The sequence below is a fragment of the Dendrobates tinctorius genome, unplaced genomic scaffold (genome assembly GCF_039654945.1).
Source record: "Dendrobates tinctorius isolate UK_male_01 unplaced genomic scaffold, ASM3965494v1 ptg000309l, whole genome shotgun sequence".
In the NCBI taxonomy this organism is placed as follows: Eukaryota; Metazoa; Chordata; class Amphibia; order Anura; family Dendrobatidae; genus Dendrobates; species Dendrobates tinctorius.
The window spans coordinates 726,284-737,840 of record NW_027361976.1 but is presented as its reverse complement, the minus strand read 5'-3'; positions in this window follow the sequence as shown (position 1 = coordinate 737,840).

The following is an 11,557-nucleotide window of genomic DNA, read 5'->3' as shown; positions in this document are numbered from 1 at the left end:
GGAGCCATATATACAAGGGAGGGAGAGTGGGAGCGGAGCCATATATACAGGGGAGGGAGAGTGGGAGCAGAGCCATATATACAGGGGAGGGAGAGTGGGAGCGGAGCCATATATACAAGGGAGGGAGAGTGGGAGCGGAGCCATATATACAGGGGAGGGAGAGTGGGAGCAGAGCCATATATACAAGGGAGGGAGAGTGGGAGCGGAGCCATATATACAGGGGAGGGAGAATGGGAACAGAGCCATATATACAAGGGAGGGAGAGTGGGAGCAGAGCCATATATACAAGGGAGGGAGAGTGGGAGCGGAGCCATGTATACAAGGGAGGGAGAGTGGGAGCAGAGCCATATATACAGGGGAGGGAGAGTGGAAGCAGAGCCATATATACAGGGGAGGGAGAGTGGTTGCGGAGCCATATATACAGGGGAGGGAGAATGGGAACGGAGCCATATATACAAGGGAGGGAGAGTGGGAGCAGAGCCATATATACAGGGGAGGGAGAGTGGAAGCAGAGCCATATATACAGGGGAGGGAGAGTGGTTGCAGAGCCATATATACAGGGGAGGGAGAATGGGAACGGAGCCATATATACAAGGGAGGGAGAGTGGGAGCAGAGCCATATATACAGGGGAGGGAGAATGGGAGCGGAGCCATATATACAAGGGAGGGAGAGTGGAAGCAGAGCCATATATACAAGGGAGGGAGAGTGGGAGCAGAGCCATATATACAGGGGAGGGAGAATGGGAGCGGAGCCATATATACAAGGGAGGGAGAGTGGGAGCGGAGCCATATATACAGGGGAGGGAGAATGGGAGCGGAGCCATATATACAAGGGAGGGAGAGTGGGAGCAGAGCCATATATACAAGGGAGGGAGAGTGGGAGCGGAGCCATATACACAGGGGAGGGAGAATGGGAGCGGAGCCATATATACAAGGGAGGGAGAGTGGGAGCAGAGCCATATATACAAGGGAGGGAGAGTGGGAGCGGAGCCATATACACAGGGGAGGGAGAATGGGAACGGAGCCATATATACAAGGGAGGGAGAGTGGGAGCGGAGCCATATACACAGGGGAGGGAGAATGGGAACGGAGCCATATATACAAGGGAGGGAGAGTGGGAGCGGAGCCATATACACAGGGGAGGGAGAATGGGAGCGGAGCCATATATATAAGGGAGGGAGAGTGGGAGCGGAGCCATATATACAAGGGAGGGAGGGTGGGAGCGGAGCCATATATACAAGGGAGGGAGAGTGGGAGCGGAGCCATATATACAAGGGAGGGAGAGTGGGAGCGGAGCCATATACACAGGGGAGGGAGAATGGGAGCGGAGCCATATATACAAGGGAGGGAGAGTGGGAGCGGAGCCATATATACAAGGGAGGGAGAGTGGGAGCAGAGCCATATATACAAGGGAGGGAGAGTGGGAGCGGAGCCATATATACAGGGGAGGGAGAGTGGGAACGGAGCCATATATACAAGGGAGGGAGAGTGGGAGCAGAGCCATATACACAGGGGAGGGAGAATGGGAGCGGAGCCATATATATAAGGGAGGGAGAGTGGGAGCGGAGCCATATATACAAGGGAGGGAGAGTGGAAGCCGAGCCATATATACAAGGGAGGGAGAGTGGGAGCGGAGCCATATATACAAGGGAGGGAGAGTGGGAGCGGAGCCATATATACAGGGGAGGGAGAATGGGAACAGAGCCATATATACAAGGGAGGGAGAGTGGGAGCAGAGCCATATATACAAGGGAGGGAGAGTGGGAGCGGAGCCATATATACAGGGGAGGGAGAGTGGGAGCGGAGCCATATATACAGGGGAGGGAGAGTGGGAGCGGAGCCATATATACAAGGGAGGGAGAGTGGGAGCGGAGCCATATATACAGGGGAGGGAGAGTGGGAGCAGAGCCATATATACAGGGGAGGGAGAGTGGGAGCGGAGCCATATATACAAGGGAGGGAGAGTGGGAGCGGAGCCATATATACAGGGGAGGGAGAGTGGGAGCAGAGCCATATATACAAGGGAGGGAGAGTGGTTGCGGAGCCATATATACAGGGGAGGGAGAATGGGAACAGAGCCATATATACAAGGGAGGGAGAGTGGGAGCAGAGCCATATATACAGGGGAGGGAGAGTGGAAGCAGAGCCATATATACAGGGGAGGGAGAGTGGTTGCGGAGCCATATATACAGGGGAGGGAGAATGGGAACGGAGCCATATATACAAGGGAGGGAGAGTGGGAGCAGAGCCATATATACAGGGGAGGGAGAATGGGAGCGGAGCCATATATACAAGGGAGGGAGAGTGGAAGCAGAGCCATATATACAAGGGAGGGAGAGTGGGAGCGGAGCCATATATACAAGGGAGGGAGAGTGGGAGCGGAGCCATATATACAAGGGAGGGAGAGTGGGAGCGGAGCCATATATACAAGGGAGGGAGAGTGGGAGCGGAGCCATGTATACAAGGGAGGGAGAGTGGGAGCGGAGCCATGTATACAAGGGAGGGAGAGTGGGAGCAGAGCCATATATACAGGGGAGGGAGAGTGGAAGCAGAGCCATATATACAGGGGAGGGAGAGTGGTTGCGGAGCCATATATACAGGGGAGGGAGAATGGGAACGGAGCCATATATACAAGGGAGGGAGAGTGGGAGCAGAGCCATATATACAGGGGAGGGAGAGTGGAAGCAGAGCCATATATACAGGGGAGGGAGAGTGGTTGCAGAGCCATATATACAGGGGAGGGAGAATGGGAACGGAGCCATATATACAAGGGAGGGAGAGTGGGAGCAGAGCCATATATACAGGGGAGGGAGAATGGGAGCGGAGCCATATATACAAGGGAGGGAGAGTGGAAGCAGAGCCATATATACAAGGGAGGGAGAGTGGGAGCAGAGCCATATATACAGGGGAGGGAGAATGGGAGCGGAGCCATATATACAAGGGAGGGAGAGTGGGAGCGGAGCCATATATACAGGGGAGGGAGAATGGGAGCGGAGCCATATATACAAGGGAGGGAGAGTGGGAGCAGAGCCATATATACAAGGGAGGGAGAGTGGGAGCGGAGCCATATACACAGGGGAGGGAGAATGGGAGCGGAGCCATATATACAAGGGAGGGAGAGTGGGAGCAGAGCCATATATACAAGGGAGGGAGAGTGGGAGCGGAGCCATATACACAGGGGAGGGAGAATGGGAACGGAGCCATATATACAAGGGAGGGAGAGTGGGAGCGGAGCCATATACACAGGGGAGGGAGAATGGGAACGGAGCCATATATACAAGGGAGGGAGAGTGGGAGCGGAGCCATATACACAGGGGAGGGAGAATGGGAGCGGAGCCATATATATAAGGGAGGGAGAGTGGGAGCGGAGCCATATATACAAGGGAGGGAGGGTGGGAGCGGAGCCATATATACAAGGGAGGGAGAGTGGGAGCGGAGCCATATATACAAGGGAGGGAGAGTGGGAGCGGAGCCATATACACAGGGGAGGGAGAATGGAAGCGGAGCCATATATACAAGGGAGGGAGAGTGGGAGCGGAGCCATATATACAAGGGAGGGAGAGTGGGAGCAGAGCCATATATACAAGGGAGGGAGAGTGGGAGCGGAGCCATATATACAGGGGAGGGAGAGTGGGAACGGAGCCATATATACAAGGGAGGGAGAGTGGGAGCAGAGCCATATACACAGGGGAGGGAGAATGGGAGCGGAGCCATATATATAAGGGAGGGAGAGTGGGAGCGGAGCCATATATACAAGGGAGGGAGAGTGGAAGCCGAGCCATATATACAAGGGAGGGAGAGTGGGAGCGGAGCCATATATACAAGGGAGGGAGAGTGGAAGCCGAGTCACATATACAAGGGAGGGAGAGTGGGAGCGGAGCCATATATACAAGGGAGGGAGAGTGGGAGCGGAGCCATATATACAAGGGAGGCCGGGAGAGTGGGAGCGGATCCATGCATACAGGATGGGACAGGGGAGCCATGTATACAGGATAGAAGAGTGGGAGCAGAGCCATGCATACAGGATGGGAGGATGGGAGCGGAGCCATGTATACAGGATGGGAGAGTGGGAGCAGAGCCATGTATACAGGATGGGACAGGGGAGCCATGCATACAACAGGGGGAGCCACACAGAGCTGGATGGGGGGGACCACACATACATTTTCTGATGATTAGAAAATAATCAGCATGTACAGTACTCCAGTACAATTGTTCTTAAGTGCTCAATGCTCCATTTCCTTGTAGGTTCCAATCATCATTAGCAGTGACGGTCATCAGTAGAAGTAGCCCAGTGCTCCCACTGAAACAGAGAAACAAGCCAGGTGCTCCCACTCATTCAAAACCTATGGTGAGTTGAGTCACATTAAAAATGTTATAATTAAATGATAAATATGCACTGCTAAACTACAACCGCGTCCATAGCCCCGCCCCCTTATGACCAAAGCCCCGCCCCTGTCACACCTCCATCCCCGCCCTGCCGGGCCATGGAAGAATGGTCTTGGTTCAAGCCGGTCCCTGGTGCAAAAAAGGTTGGGGACCACTGGCTTAAAGGAATAACAGACCGGAAAGATCTGTGGTTTTTGCAGCTGAACCTGAAATCAGACATGGTCATGTGTGATAATAGACACAACCTGGTGGAGGCTGTGAAGCTTGGCAAACTCACACACATACTATGCTTGGCACATGTGCCCAACTTGGTAGTTCAGTTGTTTCTAAAAACATATCCAGATTTGCACAAGCTTCTGGTCAAGGTACGCCACGTCAGCACCCATTTCCTCAAGTCAGCTACAGCCGCTCTGGCAGTTCTGCAGCAGGGCATGCAAGTGCCAGATCACTGACTGGTGTGTGGCATCACCACGAGCTGGAACTCCACACTGCACATGCTGGCAAGACTTTGCGAGCAGAAGAGGCCGGTGGTGGAGTACCAGCTTCAACATGCCCATCGGTATTCTGGTCAGGCTCTGCACATAAAAACTGTCTAACAGCTGCAAAACATGAAGCTGTGGGGACTCAAACATATTATGTTAGCATGCCCAAGATGCGCAAATAACACGTTATCCAAGCACGTTCACTCTCACTGTTAATGAAGCAGCTGATAAATCTCGCAGACATTCTCCAAGCTTCCAAGTGGGTGATGAAGTATGTCTTTCCACCAAAATGTTAAACTCCATATAACCTCATCAAAACCAGGCCAAAGATGAATTGGTCCTTCATATTCATTGGACAAGTAATCTCAGTAGCTTTTCATCTTCAGCTTTCCAGAACAATGAAGATACATCCAAAGTTCCATGTCTCCTTACTAAAGACATTTGCTCCAAATCTTTTTCCAGGGTGTCGTCTACCCCCTCCTAATCCTATTGAAGTGTATAGGTAAGAACATTGCACAGTTGAAAAGGTCCTAGACTTGCGAGTATTCAGAAACAAGTTGCAGTACTTAATAAAGTGGCAATGGTACGGCCCTGAAGATAACTCCTGGGAACCTGTAGAAAATATCAATGATCCTTGACTGCTTGAAGTGTTTCATCACAAATTACCACATAAACCAAGTCAAGCATCATAAGAAGGCTGTGCAAAGGGGGAGAAATGTCAGGATTCCTGTTTTCCTTTCTACAGATTGACGACTAGTGGCTGCTGTTGTTCACCTTGATAATTGTGCTGCAATTCCACTCCTTACCACTGTAGGCTGCTGTTGTACCCTGCAATTGCCACTTTATAATAATAATAATAATAATAATCTTTATTTATATAGCGCCAACATATTCCGCAGCGCTTTACAGTTGAACAGTTTCAAACACAACAGTCATAAGTAACAACGTTAACAATACAATAATTAAAGCGAAATAAGATGACCCTGCTCGTGGAGCTTACAATCTACAATGAGGTGGGGGGGATACAAAGCACAGGTTTGTATTTACAATGATGTATTTACAATGACGGTCCAGCCATCTTCAGGGGGTGGGGGTTAGATGGAGATAGTGAATGGGCTACACACACACAAACATGACTTTGATTACTGAATGTGATAGGCCGCTCTGAACAAATGTGTTTTGAGCGAGCGCCTAAAACTATGCAAATTGTGGATGGTCCTAATATTTTGGGGTAGAGCATTCCAGAGGATTGGCGCAGCACGGGAGAAGTCTTGGAGTCGGGAGTGGGAGGTACGGATTAGGGCAGAGGTTAGTCGAAAGTCATTTGCAGAGCGCAGCGGTCGGTTAGGCCGATAGACAGAAATGAGGGAGGAGATGTAAGGGGGTGCCGCACTGTGGAGAGCTTTGTGGGTGAGAACAAGTACTTTGAATTGTACCCTGTAATGAATTGGCAGCCAGTGTAACGACTGGCGAAGAGCGGACGCGTCTGAGAAACGATTAGCCAGATGGACAACCCTGGCTGCTGCATTAAGGATAGACTGGAGAGGGGAGAGTCGAGTGAGAGGGAGGCCAATTAATAGAGCATTACAGTAGTCTAGGCGGGAGTGGATCAGGGCGACAGTGAGAGTTTTTGTTGTTTCCATGGTGAGAAAAGGGCGGATTCTAGAGATGTTCTTTAGGTGTAAGCGGCATGAGCGGGCAAGAGATTGTATATGGGAGGTGAAGGAGAGATCGGAGTCGAACATAACACCCAGACAGCGCACCTGCTGTCGGGGTGTTATTATGGTGCCACCCACAGAGAGGGAAATGTCAGATTTAGGGAGGTTAGTAGATGGTGGGAGCAGAAGAAGTTCAGTTTTGGAGAGGTTGAGTTTCAGATAGAGAGCAGACATGATGTTGGAGACTGCAGACAGACAGTCAGTGGCGTTCTGTAGTACAGCGGAGGTAAGGTCAGGGGATGATGTGTACAGTTGTGTGTCATCAGCATAAAGATGGTACTGAAAGCCAAATCTGCTGATGGTCTGTCCAATTGGGGCTGTATAGAGAGAGAAGAGAAGGGGGCCAAGGACTGAGCCCTGAGGTACCCCAACAGTGAGAGGAAGAGGAGATGAAGTGGAGCCAGAAAACAGAACACTGAAGGAGCGGTCGGAAAGATAGGAGGAGAACCAGGAAAGAGCAGTGTCCTTAATGCCTAGTGACTGGAGCCTAGAGAGTAGAAGAGGATGGTCAACAGTGTCGAAAGCTGCAGAAAGGTCGAGAAGAATGAGCAGAGAATGGTCACCATTACGTTTTGCTGTCAGAAGGTCATTGGTCACTTTGATGAGTGCAGTTTCTGTCGAATGTAGGGGGCGGAAACCGGACTGTGAAGGGTCTAGGAGGGAGTGAGTGGAGAGGTAACGGGTAAGGCGTGAGTATATCAGGCGCTCCAAGAGTTTAGAGATGAAGGGGAGATTGGAGACTGGTCTGTAGTTGTTTGTGCAGGATGGGTCAAGGGTGGGTTTCTTTAGTAATGGAGTAATGATAGAGTGTTTGAAGGAGGAGGGGAAAATGCCAGAGGAGAGGGAGAGATTAAAGATTGTAGTTAGGTGAGTTGTGACGACTGGGGAGAGAGACTGGAGGAGATGTGAGGGAATGGGGTCGGTTGTGCATGTAGTTGGACGAGAAGAGGAGAGGAGCCTGGAGACTTCTTCTTCTGTGATGGGAGCAAATGTGGAGAGTGAGCCAGGGGAAATGCAGGGAGGGATGGGAGTCACTGAACTTGGTGATTGGGAGCGGATTTCCTGACGGATATTGTCTATTTTCTCTATAAAGTGGGAGGCCAGGTCATCAGCGCAAATGTCTGTGATAGGGGCTTGTGCTTTTGGCCTGAGGAGGGAGTGAAAGGTGTCAAAAAGTTTCTTGGGGTTGTTGGATAGTGAGGAGATCAGGGTGGTGAAGTAGGTCTGTTTGGCGAGGTGAAGGGCAGAGTTATATGTCCTTAACATAAATTTGAAGTGTATGAAGTCTTCTGGTGTGCGTGTTTTCCTCCATAAGCGTTCAGCACACCTAGAGCATCGCTGGAGAAATCGGGTTTGCGATGTGAGCCAGGGCTGTTTCACTCTGTGTTTGGAGGTTCTGAGGGTGAGGGGAGCTACTTGGTCAAGGGTGCTTCTAAGAGTGTCATTGAAGTGATGTACAGCCAGATCAGGACAGGACAAAGAAGAGATTGGGGACAATGATGAGTGTAGGGAGTCTGAAAGTGTATGAGGGTTAATGGCTTGTAGATTTCTGACTGAATGGTAGGTAGGAGGGTGCTGGGGTGAGCGAGGATTTGTGAGTGTAAAGGAGAGAATGTTGTGGTCAGAGAGGGGAAGCGGTGAGTTATCTAGGTAGGAGATTGAGCAGAGCCGGGCGAAAACCAGGTCCAGGGTGTTACCGTCTTTGTGTGTTTCAGAGGTTGAGAGCTGAGAGAAGCCTAGAGAATTGGTTAGTGATAGAAGCTGGGATGCAGATGTGGAAGTGGGGCTGTTAATGGGGATGTTGAAGTCTCCCAGGATAAGGGTTGGTAGTTCTGAGGACATGAAGTGCGGCAGCCAGGCAGAGAAATGGTCCAGGAAGTGGGTGGGTGAGCCTGGGGGCCGGTATATGACCGCTACTCTGAGGGAGAGGGGACGAAAGAGCCTGATGGTGTGGACTTCAAAAGAAGGGAATGAGAGTGATGGAACTGAGGGGATGACCTGGAAAGTGCATTGTGGGGACAGGAGTATGCCGACTCCACCACCAGGTCTATTTGTCGGTCTCGGGGAATGGGAGAATTGTAAGCCACCATGGGAAATGGCAGCAGGAGAGACAGTGTCAGAATCCTGAATCCAGGTTTCCGTGAGGGCCAACAAATTCAGAGAGTTTTTCAGAAAGTAATTGTGTAGGAAAGGAAGCTTGTTGCATACAGACCGTGGATTCCAAAGGGCACAATTGAAAGGAGATGAAGGAGTGCAAGTGATATTAGTAAGATTATTAAGGTTTCGATGTGAGGTAGGGTAGGGGTTGAGGTTGGGGGATGGTGGACCGGGGTTGGGGGAGATGTCCCCTGAAATCAGTAGGAGCAGGAAGATAAAGAGCAAGTAGTTTTTGGAATTGTATGAAGATTTTATGTGCAGTGTGTTTGGGCAAGATGGGCTGAGGCTTTTTAAGAAGGTGAGAAGTGCATGGGAGCTGTACATGGGAGAAGCAAAGAGAGAGGAGCTGATGTATATGAGTCGTGATGGAGGGGGGATTGGTCGGTGAAAGTGGATTGCAAGAGAACATAGGAGGATAGGAATAAAGCACATGGTTAAAAGGGACAGCAGAGTGAGGGTTACCTGACTCCTGTCCTGACTAACTGCCATGTAATAACTGCTGTATCCCGACGCTTATCTTCGTGACGCTTTGCTTCTGTGATGCGTGCACCCCCACATGCGTGCACCCCTATGGATGGCTAAGATGGCAGATTTTGAACCTGCTGAAGCCATCTTGTTTCCTATTTGGGCCTACTGAAAGCCACATGGATCCCTCCTTCATTGCTTGAGTATTGTGTCTAGTTGGAAGTCTAGTTCCAGTCTCCAGTTCCTAAACTGTCTTATCCAGACTGTTTTTACTTATCACCATTTTATTTCCTACAACTCCTATTGCTACCTCCAAGGACTTCTATTACCGATTGCTGTTCCTAGATTCCATCAGTGCTACACCAGTATAATAACAGGCATTCTGTTGGAAGAACTGTAAGGCTGTAGGGGCAATGAGATTGCCAAGGTATATAAAGTGTTGATACTCTCTGGATCCAATATCTATAGCATTGTCATCGAATGGGCAGGTTTGTCCCAGTTTATGTGGAGTCATGAGTGGTTGCCAAACACTTCCATAATTTGCATTGAAGATTGGAGTGATGGTGGTATGTCATGGAGAAACAATAACAAGTAGGGTTGATCCAATAGCTTTTCCGAATAGCTATACCACTTACTGAATTGCTGCCTTGGTAACCTGGATACCTGGAGAACTCATGATAAACAGCTGTTCAGCGCCGTAGCTGTATGTATTGTGTGACAGTCACAACACATGCATGGAGAGCCTGTTTGTTGATCAACCCTATTAACAAGTTATTTGCATTCAATGCTACAGTCATGGGAACAAGTTTTGAAATTGACAATTTTGATTCTCAAAAAGTTTTCTGCTTCAATTTTTATTTTGACAATTTGCATTAACTCTATATTGTTATGAACAGTAATTAAAGGGAATCTGTCATGTCAAAAAATGCTATTAACCTGAAGATATGGGGGACATCTGGAGGTTAACAGCATTCAAAAGCCGTGCGGCCAGTATGGCTTCAGTCAGCTCTTCGTACATAGTGAGCGGCGGCTGTAATGTCTGGCACTGATTGATAGCTGGCTCAGCTGTGCATTAGTGTGCTATCAGCTTGCGATTTTTACTAGAGAACTAGTTGTCTCATGTTAGAAAGTTCCCCTGTTCTGTTTACCCATGACCCACCATTGATTTGCATCTTTCTGGCAATGTGCAATGTACTTAGAAGACTGCCAATATATGGTGTTGCTGGGGTGATACACAGCTCAGCATTTAGAGAACTGCTAGATCTGCAGCAGAGACAACAGTGATTTTATCAAAACTGCACAAATCAGTCTAATAAGTGACAGATCGCAGGAATCCGGTTCTTTTTCCCTGTCCCAACATCATGCTGCCCTCAGGCAACATAACAAAAACCTTGTGACAGATTGACTTTAATGGTTGATTTAGGCCTCGGACAAGCCAGGCTAGTACTTTCAGATTGTTATGAACTATGAGGAATCTATTAATAAATAACCAGGATTATTAATCCCATCTGAGGGAGTCAGATCCTGAGGCTGTAACCACACACCCCACAAGAAGGAACTGGAGCTGTATATTGTAATATATTTTATATCAGCACGTCATTTTGAGGACAAATAGACAGAAAAAACATTTACTGACAAAGCAGCAATGTGCCTCCTCATAAGAAAACATGGGGAAAAATAAGACTCAAAAGTCAGTCCAAAGAACAATGACCCAATCCTTCATTACCTTAACTGTTAAGCTTACCTAGTGAGGTGGACTCACAAAGCCACAGGTCAAGGTGAACACACAGACCCAGGGTGTTGGTACAGCAGGCTGGTAGATATGTGGAAAAGCAATGACATAGGCCGGTTTCACATTAGCGCATTTTCAGCGCGCGCACGGCCGGGGGTAGCTCCGCCCCCGAGCCGGCTCTCTGCCCCTTCCTTGTAGCGCCGCCTCCTAGCGGACAGCGGCGCCTGCGATCGGCGCACCCTATCTTTAGCATAGGGTGCGCCGATCGTGCGCAGGCCGTGCGCTAGTTGCGCTTTGACCTGCGCTGCGCACTTTTGACGGTGCGCCGTGCGCGCCAAAATCAAACTTTTCGGATTTTGGCGCGCACGGCGCACCGTCAAAAGTGCGCAGCGCAGGTCAAAGCGCAACTAGCGCACGGCCTGCGCACGATCGGCGCACCCTATGCTAAAGATAGGGTGCGCCGATCGCAGGCGCCGCTGTCCGCTAGGAGGCGGCGCTACAAGGAAGGGGCGGGCACGCCGGGCAGAGAGCCGGATCGGGGGCGGAGCTACCCCCGGCCGTGCGCGCGCTGAAAATGCGCTAATGTGAAACCAGCCATAGTAAAAAAGCTATCCTCT